The sequence below is a fragment of the Parasteatoda tepidariorum genome, chromosome 11, assembly GCF_982258835.1.
Source record: "Parasteatoda tepidariorum strain Cologne lab strain chromosome 11, Ptep-v5.0, whole genome shotgun sequence".
NCBI lineage: Eukaryota > Metazoa > Arthropoda > Arachnida > Araneae > Theridiidae > Parasteatoda > Parasteatoda tepidariorum.
Window position 1 is genome coordinate 20,487,637 of NC_141765.1, and position 12,548 is coordinate 20,500,184.

Here is a 12,548-nt window from a genome sequence, read left to right on the forward strand (position 1 = left end):
AGAACTTGAACTGTTTCTTCTTTATTTTCCTTGGCGACAGATCTTCAAAATACCATGTTATATATATAATGTAATAAATAATCATATAAAAGGTTTCAGATCTTTTTCAAAATAATTACGTTTCAAACTTTAAATTTTATACAAAAATCAATACTTAAGAAACATTTTTTTTTGTCGTAATACTATTTTATCCCTTTGTGCTTTAATATCAACTTCTTGTAAGAAATCATAAAAATGAAAGAAAATTGCCTTTATTACGATAATATCGAGGTAAAATTTCATAAAGTAGGAGCTTCTAATCGAATCTTTCTTTCTTGTGAACTGTTGTAATATGCAAGTAGAATATTCAGCTGTTGCTAAGGAAGACACGCAAGGCTTTTGCGTGAGTACTTTGATTATATTTCAATCCCAGTTCAATAAATATTGAGGCTTAATTTTCGATCCTAACTTATTTACATAATTACGAAAATAGTGTTTATACGGCAGAATTGAAATTCTTTGTTATCATAAGAATCTATTTTTCTATATGTTTATGAATTAAGTTGATAGCGTGTAAAAAATCTTATTAAAATCGAATTATTTTCTTTACCAATATTTTTTTCCAAAGTAATGACCTCTGGATTTCAAGTTAAAACTGTACATTGTATATAAAAGCATTTATTAATTTATTAATATAAAATGTATTTTAACCAAAAAGAAAATAATAATTTAGATCATTTGTTAGGTAAGTTATATCGACTTTATTCAATATTATCTTTCAACTATTATGTCTCAGTTTGTTAATTTTAAAGCTAATTATTTTCCTGTTCTGCCTATATTTCGTTTTGTCAGTGTCAAAAAAAAAACTTCAAAAATTGATTTCTATAAGAATTTGTATGACTAAAAATCTTAATTTTTCGCATTTTAATTTTTTTTCACATAATGATACTATATTAAGTGATGCATATACATATTTTAAACATACACATTTTAACAATTTGTTAGTTATTACATCATTTTATTAAATTTACATAATTATTGCTGTTATCTCTATAATTTTATTTTTAAAACTTCAATGCTATACTATCCCTCTATTTATTTCATACCTCTTCCTAAGACATAAATATTTAGGAAGATTTCTCAATTTTAATTAGTTTCACTGTTTAGAGTATTCATTAAGTATTTGATATAAATCAGAATTGACCGAATACTACTGATTACTAGTTATTAGCATGATGTTTAGCTTGTAAGAGTCATATAACATATAGATATTGCATATTAAAGATATAATTATTGCATTGGCGTAGCAATATAAACAACCCAAGGAAACATAATTAAATTTTTCAAATATGATTACATAAAATCTGATTCTCAGAATTTTGTGATTTAACATTTAAAGTAATCTGAATATAATATCCCTGATATTATATAATACTCTAATTTGGTATAACTTGCTCGTATTTTCATATAAATAATAATTATACCATATGAAATAATTACATTTTGTGAACATTACAGTGCAAAAGTAATTTGATTTTTTTAATTGTACTTCAAAACATTATGTATTCAAAAGTGTGTGGCTAAATTTTCCAAAATAATTGAAATAAACTGGCACTGATTGTAGTAATAAGTTGTTTTGTAATGGAGCTTGAAACTTACTCTGCTGTTACTAATCTCCAGTGTGTTTTTTTTTTGCTGTTACTTCTCAACTTACCTGAGACGGTTTCTAACCAGTAAACCAATTACGGGGAAATTTACCTGGAAACTTTAACATTGGTAAGAGTAATTATTTCAAATGACGCAAATATTTCACCGGTTTTGCTATCCATTATTTATTTAAAAAATTATTTTAGCTCTCATACTGAGAAAAAAATATAGTCAAAACTACCAGAATATAGTAAAATTAATCATATTTCCGGCCCTATGGGAATACCATAAAGCACTGTAATATTTGATAAGTGTTTTGGTAATGATTTTTGGTCAAATTAACAGTAAAAAATTTTATTATCACTCTGTTTTGTAGTTAATGTTACCAAATTAAAAAATTACCCAATTACCAAAATTACCAAATTTTATTATGATACCTTAAGATGGGGCATAAATGGCTGGGCATTTACTCTTCAGTTTTGTATTTTTACTAAATGCTTAGTCGTGAAAACTGTAAGTTTGAAAACCCAAATGTCCGGCGAAATGTTACCTTACGAATAAAAAAATTGTCTAACAAATGGTTTAAATACCATATATTTTAATATTATTCCCAGAATTATTATTTTTTTAGGAATAGAAAGATCATTTCCATGAGAGTATGGTGATTTTCCCAGAGTTTCTTTCTTCGTGTACTTACTATAATCCTGTAAATTATGTTTTTATTTTAATTTGCTATTTTAGGCAACTATATAACTATATTTGAAATTATGATGATAAACAACCACATTAATTTTAAAATATTATCACATGTCATGATGCAACACATGAAACACATTTCAGAACTTTTCGTAAAATGTTTTTGTACTCCCCACTTGACATAATGATGCAATAAGGATGCTCATATATAAAGTAATTTAATTATGGATAAAGCATTTTTGAGTAATTTATTTATTGCTAATAATAAGTATTGAATTATCAAAACAAAAACAGATAAAATGATAAAGAAATTTTACTTCAAGGTAAAAATTACAGCGTTATTTGGTGTTCATAGTGCCAGAAGATAAATTTTACTGTAATCAGGTAGTTTTGAGCATAATGTTTCGTCCTTGCACTCTTAGTACATTTTCAGTGCCCTTTGCTAAAACTAAATTTTTAAAAAAATATATTTTTAATTGCTTTATTAACGTTTTACATTTTGATCAAACATGAACTACAAATTTTACTATGCATAAACGTCTTAAACTATTAGCGTATCGCTATTTGATTGGAAGAAGCAGAAATTGAAGTATTTTAAACAAATCATAATTACTTTAGGTGTTAGAAAATGAATTCATATCATCATTAACACTAGATATTCTTTGAGAAATATTCAAGATTTTCTCAGAATTGAAATAAAACTAACAACCTAACGGTTTAACGAAATTAAACAAATAAAGAATGAAATAAAACAAAAAGAGTGTTTCTTAAATTCAAAATAATAAAAAAAAAAATTTAAAAAATACATATAAATCATCCTTCAAAGAATAAGTAAATACATTATCGCAGAAGATCAGTAAGTTAGTTCATATCGAATAATTAATTATACTACAGCTCATAAGTTTTCTAAATTGTACGTTAGGAGGAAAAACGTTGCTATTTTCCTCAGTTTAAAAGAAAAACACTTCTCTTTTTTCACATGTTCAACCTCCTTAATACTTCGTGGTTTTTCTGTGGAAAAAGTTTTATTAGAACAATGCTTTTCAAAATTATTTTACTTATTTACTAGATCAAAAACTTTGCAAAAGGTGCTAGTAGAGTTTTCTTTTAAACATTGCTATATAGCTCTAAGCATTCTAGGTTGAAAACTAAAGAAAATATTCGAATGCTCGGAACTATATGTTTTTGATATGTTTAATTCTGCATGAAACATTGCGTGCATAAAATATTGTTTTTGTTTAAAATATCACATAAATGCATTCTAGATTAAACTTGTAACCTCAGCCAAGATGGTAAATATTTTCGCTTTTCTTCCAAATATTTATTTAAATTATTGATATTTATTTTATTTCCTATTCCAACATTTCGATTTAATTGAAAAAAGCAATTATTCTTATAAGAATAGCCCGATCTCCTTCTAAATACATTAGGTTCATTTGCTTGAAATGCTTGACAATCAAATCAGCATTAGGTTAATGCATCTTGTACTTAAAGAATACAATCTTATCTACTTTTCTCGAGTTCTCCTAATGAAAATGATTCTAATTCGTTTATATAAGTACCTGATCCTTAAGAAGACACTAAACACATTTAATTTAGATTTACTTTAACGGTTCACAAAAGAACACAAATTTAATGTCGTCGTTTCTTTTCCGAATTTTTAACCCCCATTAATGTAAAGAAAAAGTGTTTTTAAGCTTAAGAATATATTTTAAATCTGAAATAACAATATTATCTAAAAACAAGAATAATGCAATGCTTGGTTTTTAAAAAAAATCCAAATGGTGGAAATAAAACGAAAAGAAATGAACTAGACCTAAGGTATATTGAATAAAAATCATAATTTTTTACTTGAAATATGAAAATACAGGATTTCTGCACTTGTTTAAAATATCTTTGTTCATAACAAGAATTCTGTTAAAATTCGGATAGTAAAATTAGGATTCCGATTTTCGATTATATTAAAAAAAGGAAAATGTAAGACTATTCCTTTAAAAATATCATTATTGTTTGAAAATAAACGGGAAAAAATGAACTAGACCTGAAGTATATTGAATTAAAATCGCTATTTCTGTATTAAAATATGAAAACATAGGATTTCTGAATTTGTTTGTATTAAGTTTCGGATGGAAAAGTTAGGATTCAGATTTTGAATTATATTAGGAAAGAAAATTAATACTATTTATTTAAAAATATCACAATTATTTCAAAGGTTTAATGAATTAAAATCATATTTTTTAACTTAAAGTATAACAACACAAAATTTTCGCACTTGTCCAAATATATATATAGAGAGAGGGAGAGTATATATATATATATATATATATATATATATATATATATATATATATATATATCCATAACGAAAGTTGAATTAAATTCCGGATTAATATATTAGGGAACTTTAATTTGGATACATTAAATCTAATATGTTGTTACATATGGCTTTATTGGAAATATTAATCCATATACAATGTTCAACTTTAAGTGGACTTAAAAACAAGGAGTAAAAAGGAACAAAATTACAATAACAAGCAAAGAAAACACATGACAAACACATATTAATACAAAAAGAACACATAGAAAAAAAAAATTAAAGTAAGAAAAAAAAATATATATTTATATATATATATATATATATATATATATATATATATATATATATATATATATATATACAGTGAAGAATGATGAGTAGTCTTTACAGAGAGTTCATGTGATCTCTGGCGTCCCAGTAAAGTTTACATAGATCACCCCGCTCTTGGGATTGTTTGTCCAGTAAAGGGCATACAAGCAAATGGTCTGAGTTCATGGTTCCCGAATTGCAGATTTGGCACTCGCTAGATGGAAATTTTTTTTATTTTCTACTTAAAATTTCATTGTTTTGTTTTGAGGTATCTGCATTAGATAATTTAATAATAAGTAACTATATCATTATCATTTATCGAAATTTGTTCAGTATATAGTCATAATCGAAACGTAATAATGATTTGTACATAGTGATCAGAACAAAGTGGTGATAGTCGTGAAAAAATTTAACAAAACATGAAAAGTCATTTTCGATAAAGATTATTTATTTTCAAATTTTGAAATAATGGGACAAAATGAATGTACATAAGCTTAATTTTTTCCGTCTTGTCATGACAGTTAAAAGCATTAGCCAAAAATGGAGCAATTGATATGGATGGAGCAGCTAGGGTAATTATAAATATAACTTGTTTAAAAAGAATAAACAAAGTTATAAATAAATTAAACTAAATGTATGAAAAATATTGCAACAAGGCAAATATTATCATTTTTATAAACTACAATTTTATTTTCTCTAATATAAAATGATCTCAATCTATCCAATCCTTAAAATCCTAATAATAATAATTTGGAATTGAAATATTCAGAAAAAATTTCTACATTATATATTGGATCTCTAATGTTATGTAGTTATGTAGTAAAGTTATGTTTGTTTGCATGAGGTAACTTGAAAGCAAATATTTCATTAATAAATAAATTTATCACTCAAAATCAATAATAAAATAGGGTTTTATAGTATGTGATAAAATTTGGTATATTTGACTAAATTTGATAATTTTCATCATACCTTACCGCATGGCATAAAACCCTTTATTCGTTTAAATTTTCTTTTCAGATTTGTGCTCTTTACTAAATATGTGATAATAAGAGCTAAAATTTTTAAATTCGAATTTTCAGTGAACCATTACCATAGGAATGGAAAAATTATCCAAATGAATGGTTTAAGTACTGTATATGTTGATTTTTGCTTCCATAATTATGACGTTTTTCTTCCACCTGAAATATAAGATAATTCCATTAGAATTTCTTTCTCTGCGTACTGATCTAGCGTAATTTTAGTTTGTTTAGGGCATGGTTATTATATGCTAATTGTATTATGCTCTTAACAATATTTCTCTTTTAGTTATATCTAACTATGTAATAAGTTGTTGTTGTATTTATCGAAATTTCTTTTTATTCATTGAAAACTATCTACCCTAGTCTGCCATGGTCTTTAATTTAAAAGAAAGAAAGAATTGAAATCAAAAAATTCTAAATATGTTGCATTATCTATCATTTCTGTAATCCACCGCAATTTTACTGCACTTGAGACAAAATTATATTTTTGCTTCCCCATATTCATATCCGTATCTATAATAATTTTTATTGGCAGTATTTTTATTTTCTTTATCAGCTAACGATCTTAATCTATTGAGATGCTAAACTGCAAAAAAATAATAAATAAAAATAGAAATTTTCAGTTGAGTCTGTTACATTATCTACGAAATCTCTAAAGTAGTATAATACATCAAGCACTCTAAGTACTTTTTTTGTCCATTCATATCTTAACACAAAACTTAGATACATTGTTGACTCTGGATATTATTCCCAAAAGTCCCATCAAATATTAGCGTGAGCTGAGAATAGGAATTGCTTCCGTGTTTAAATTGAGATAGCTATAGAGAGTGAAAGCAGTAAAGGGGTGAAGGGACACTCTTCCATTACCCACACGAGGTATTTATAACTGGAAATCACTTCCCCAGATGATGTCCAATAGCTTGGTTATCCTCATTGAATATTCTATGCCTCTTAACTGGCAGGGCTGGGGCATCAAACTTTCTTCGAGAAAATTATTGCGTAGATAATAGCTTGATGGATACATATTCCGTGCCGTCGAATTTTGAGAAGCAAAGAATAGTAAGGGTAATGCCATGGAAAAATTCGAATAATCAAATGCGAGGAAAAGTCTTTGAAGCCTTAAGTTAAAACCACGAAATGATGAGTTTAAAACCGCCAAATTGTTGACTTGGGGTATTAAGGTTGGATTTTGGTAAAGATGATATAAAAGAACTGTTATATGAAACACCATTTAACCTCTTGGTGCATATTTTATGATCCCTTATGACTTTGACGATAAATGTTTATTAATACTTTCTTGATAAAATAAGCTTGATTTAAATTAGTTAGAAGTTTCTTAAAATATGCTCGAAAGTATGGTTTCAATAATTTAATCTTCGATTTGTCGAAATTGAAACTAGTGATTTGAAGAAATATATTATATGCTTATTAGGATAGGCAAAAATTGGAAAAAATTTGGAATCAAAACTATTGTGTTATATTAAAAAATTGTTTGATGTATTGAAAGCTTAAATTAAATAACTAATTAAGTTTTTTCCGATTGCCCAAGTACATATAGATGTGATAGGCCTTGTATATGTGTGTAAGTGTGTGTTTGGCCAAGTACATATGGATACTTACGGCACTAAAAATATTAAATGAACTGTTCGTGGCTATCAGTGTGATTTCACTTTATTTTTCTACATTTAAAATAAAAAATAAGTAAATAAGAATATTTATATTTGTACCAGTTAAAAGGGGAGGTAAAGCATCTTATAAGGATTGAAAATTATACAGTAACCCATTGCCGGAAATGTCATCATACGCCCCTGCTAGCAGTTTGTCATTACGGACTTGCTGTTTGCCCATTTGAATTGCTATATTTGTTTATTATAATTGTTTTAATTTTATGCTTTCTAATAATTATTGCCAAAAATTATTTTTATATGGGCTCAGAATAAATTATGGATTTGGTAACTAAATTGGCAAGCTCTGTAAGTTAGCCATCAAAACAAAAAAATATGCGGAAACGGTTAAATTTTGGCCAATTTTAAATTTTGGACACTAATTATTATGGAACTGAAATGCATCGACACATGTTTCATATCATTTATACATTACAAAATATAAGTATTTTTCTAAAGTAAAACAACTGATATAAGTTTAAAAAAAATTAAATGACTCTCTTTAACAGAAAACTATTATAAAAATTGGAACATGGATCTATAAATTAGTATCAGGATTAATAACTATGTTTCGATACTTGGGAGAAATTTAATTTTATTCTAAGTGCTTTATAAGAAGAGCTTCATCTTGAAATTTCGAAGATTGAGAATTTAAATCACGTATAAATATTGTTGAAATGAGGTCGATTCAAAAATTTTAATATATTTTTTTTATAAAAACGTTTAATTATTTTTTGTAATTTATCAAGAATTTTTTTAAAAAGAATTTTTAAAAAATACTTTATTCTTTAAAAACACATTTTAAAAACATTAAAAAAAATTTAAACGAGCAGAAATGCAAATTCAAGTTTAATTTTTCAATGAATTTTAAAGAATTATTTTTTAAAAATTAAGTTATTTAAAAATAATTTTTCATTCGCTTTTAAAGGTATATTTTATCTATAGGGGAACAAACAATAACATATTTCAACAGCACTAAATTCTATTGACGATAATAATATTCGATTGTGGAATAATCTCTTATTATGAAAATAATTTCAAAATTCTAATGACCATTATGATAACGAAAGCAAAACAAATTAATAAACAAAATAGCTAATTAGACCATTATACCTCAACATGCAAATTCTGGTTTTCAATTCATCAAAAAGATCTTTTTTCTTTTCAATGTTTTTATAAAGGAACAAGTTTTAAGACTATTCTTATCTAAAAAGAAAATATCGTTTAGACATTGTTTTCTTTTTTCACAAGAGATATGTTTGACATGCGGTTAGTTAATGATTCGCCCCTTTCTTTTTAGTTCTTTACAAACACAAACCAAAGTGTTTTCTGATTCAGCAATAACCACTAGCTATTATTCACCCTCGCTGAAGCAATAGGCACACTGAAGATAAAATTAAAGAAATAAAAAATGTCATTAATTTTTTATCATGAACCAATTGTTTTCGATGTCGAAATTAAAAATTCAATTGATGGGAAAAGAGGGTTAAAACATAAGGTTTTTTTTTCCTTCATTCTTCATTTTAAATCGACTAATTGGTGTAATTATCTTTTTTTTTCAGGCGTGTACACGAAGAAGTTTTCTACATCTTCAGATGTTAAATTCTTTTCCTGAAAGAATTTTGAAGTAACGTAAAGGTGCAGAGCTTTTTGTAAGTCAATTAAATTTTTACTTTCTTTCTGTTTTTAAGGAATAGAAAGGTAAATCTTCGACTTGTGCTTTTGCAATTGAATTGCAGAGTATTAGAGAAATAGGAAATGTTTATCTTGTAAGTTATTTTTTTGTTTGGTGTTTTTTCATGCTCAGAACTTTAATGTTTCCAAAAAAATACTTATTTTCAATTTCCAGACTTTTTTTAAAATCTTTTTTAAGTAAAATAAATTTTAACATAAAAACATCTATGAATAAACTACAATATTACTAAATTTGTAACAATTGTTTTAAATGCAATAAAAAAACCAGGCATTCCAAAAACTTGTATTCTAAATCGAAAAAAAGAAACATTTCTTCCTAATTTAAAGCCTTGTTCTCTTATAAACACCAATAAATATATGACTAGATTGTTTTTAATATTTTTCTTAATTTTTTTAATATTGTTTTTATTATTTGTATTAATTTCTTATTAATATTTTTAATATTATTATTAGTTTGTAACATTTATTTTTTAACATGAAAAAATTTTAAGTTTTCACAACATTATAAATATTTGGCGTAAAGCAGCTAAACATATTAAGGCAAATTATTTTTAGTTTAGTGAATTTAAATTAAAAGCATTTTGCTAGGGTAATAAATAATCTTAAAAGCTAACAGTTTTTTTCTGCATTAATTATCTACATGGTTATTCTTATATGTTATTTGTTGTAATTTTTTGTGGTGTCACTTAATTAAGCAAAAGAATGCTTCGGCGGCAATTTGACACGTTATTTTGAAGAAACTTAAAACTGTATTGTGTGCCTCAGGCTGATCATTAAAATTTTGTCAAACCAAAATAAATTAGCTCTATTTGTGCCTTAGAAAAACTACGTTATGAAAGATATTGAAAAAAAAGCTATATTTCGATGATTGTGCTTAGAAATTTATTTTTTTACAAAGCGTATGTTTAATCTATCTCTTGAATCGTATTAAAATAAACATTTTAATCAAGTGACTTAATTTCAATTTATCAAGTTTTTGCTAAACATTTTTATTTATTTGCTTTAATCAATATTATATCTAAGGAGCATGCTTTTTAAAAAGCTTAAAGGGCAGATATCTAATGTGTAATTTCCCGATGATGACGAATTCATTTAAATTAAGATTGTTCCTGGCATTTAAATCAGGATCGTTACTGGTAATAGAACTACACTTTTTAAAATATGTATTCTAATAAGGAAATCAATTAGTCATTGATTTATCGCCAAATTACCAATAAATATTCTTATTTAAGTAAAGATTTAGTTTATGTATATGTGTTTTTTAATGACACTTAGCCAGCCATTGACCTTGCAAATTATGTCAGGAATGTGCGCCTTTGGTTTGTCCAGATAGCACCGCAAATGTAAAAGTACGTCTTGACTTAGATCTCCACGGATAGATGGCAGCATCTCTCATTCTTGACGCCAATTTCTCAATTTAGAGATAGAAAAGGAAGAAAATTTTCTTCAGTTCCCTGTACCCGTGGTACTGCTGAGCAACAAACAATGGGACTTTTGATTCCACAGATTTAATGAGCACGTATATCGTGTGTATGCCGGTAGTTCTTAACGAAATCGATAATCAAACCCCGGCCCCGCTGAATCTGAGCCCGACACTCTAACCAATGAGCAACTACGGCCCTGTATAGATGTTATCATAAATAACCAATATCGTTTCCGAGAAAACCTGAAGTGTTAACTAGCATTGATAATTTTGCGTTTTTACTTTTCATTTTGAGATCTTACAGCGAAAATAGTGGATCATGGATCAAGATTAAAACAGTGGTGAAAATCAACAAATCTTTGAATGAGGGAAGAAATAGGTCAACAAATGAACGAATTCAAAAATAAATAACTTTTAATTAACACATGGAGGAATTGCATTGTCAAAAATTAAAAAAAGAGGTTTAAAAATTACTTACTGGACTGATAAAAAAGCGAGAAAATCATAAATGGGTCAATTAACCAGATAATGAAAAAATCTCTGAAAAACAAACGGATCAGTGATTCTTTAACTGACTGATTCGATTGTTTATGAGCTGTTTCATTGAGTTGTTGACCCTCACTGATTAAATTTTTCGTTTAATCAACAATTCACCTTTCATTTATTTACTGATTTTATATATTTACTGATATCATTTATTTCATTGATTTCTTGATTTATTGATTCATCAATTAGTTCATTCATTGAGTCACTGAATTATTCATCGATTCGCTTATTCGTTTTTTCTACATATAAAAGTCCATTTTTTGTGCAGTTTGGTAACATAAGAGTAGGAAGACTTTCTCTTTGAGAAAAAAGTGCCCTTGTAATAACGTAACAGATGCAGCTTATAAAGATTAAGATTCAGCCATCTCATACGAATAAATGAAGAGAAACTAATGCTGCAATAATTGAACACCAAGTATATCGTATTTCACAAAGCGTTTGAGATATTTTTTAATATTTAATAAATTACTCGGACACTACATTGATAGAGCTCATTAAAAGATTTTAAACATTTAGAATTATTTTTGAAAAATCGAATTTTAAAATTACGATTGACATCTCCGGAACTATTCGACGGATTTCCCTCAGAGTTTTTGTATTTTGGTGTATGAAATTACATTCCTTAAAAAGATGTAAAATATTGTATACTTTACAATTCAAACTTTTTTCGACAATTATTAGACAAAATAATAAAAACTAGCAGATTTTTATAAAAAGTTAATTTTTGCATCGAACTATTCATAAATAAATAATTTTATAAATGTGTGCAAAAGTGTTTAAATTCACTTAAAAAGTTCACGAAATATGAAAGAATACGCAAAAATAAAATTAAAATAAAATTAAATCAACATTAAAGGGATAAAACTTCGGATCACTCTTCTGAAAAAACTACTCGTACTAGGACCCTATATCCCAGATTTTGGCTACCCCTTTTATTCCGGGGATCAGGATTTCGAATCCATCAAAAAAAAGTATTTTTTATTCAGATAAATAATTTTTTGTGTATGACTTCGCAACTCAAAATATCGTCTGCACTAATAGTACGTAATCTTCGTACCATAAAGATTGAACATTAATTAGCATTTTTGAGGGTGTATCTTCGTACTATGAAGATCGAATCCTAAAATGTGACGATCCGATCATATGATCAAAAGTTGTCCAGCGTGGTCCGTTAATTTATTTACTTATTTTCTGCACTATATAGTTAAAAAAATAAAAAGAGTGTGAAATATTATTTGACAGTCATTATTATA

General features: G+C 26.5%; 1 protein-coding gene across 4 annotated transcripts in view; it reads left to right on the plus strand.

Moving 5' to 3' along the window:
• Positions 1 to 12,548, plus strand: part of LOC107442210 (cell adhesion molecule 2) — a 284,713-nt gene that overhangs the window by 60,132 nt on the left and 212,033 nt on the right. For all 4 annotated transcript variants that reach the window (XM_016055710.4, XM_016055726.4, XM_016055718.4 and 1 more), the window contains exon 2: positions 9,194 to 9,283. The gene's annotated coding sequence lies outside the window, so the exon portion shown is untranslated. The remainder of the gene's footprint in view (positions 1 to 9,193; positions 9,284 to 12,548) is intronic.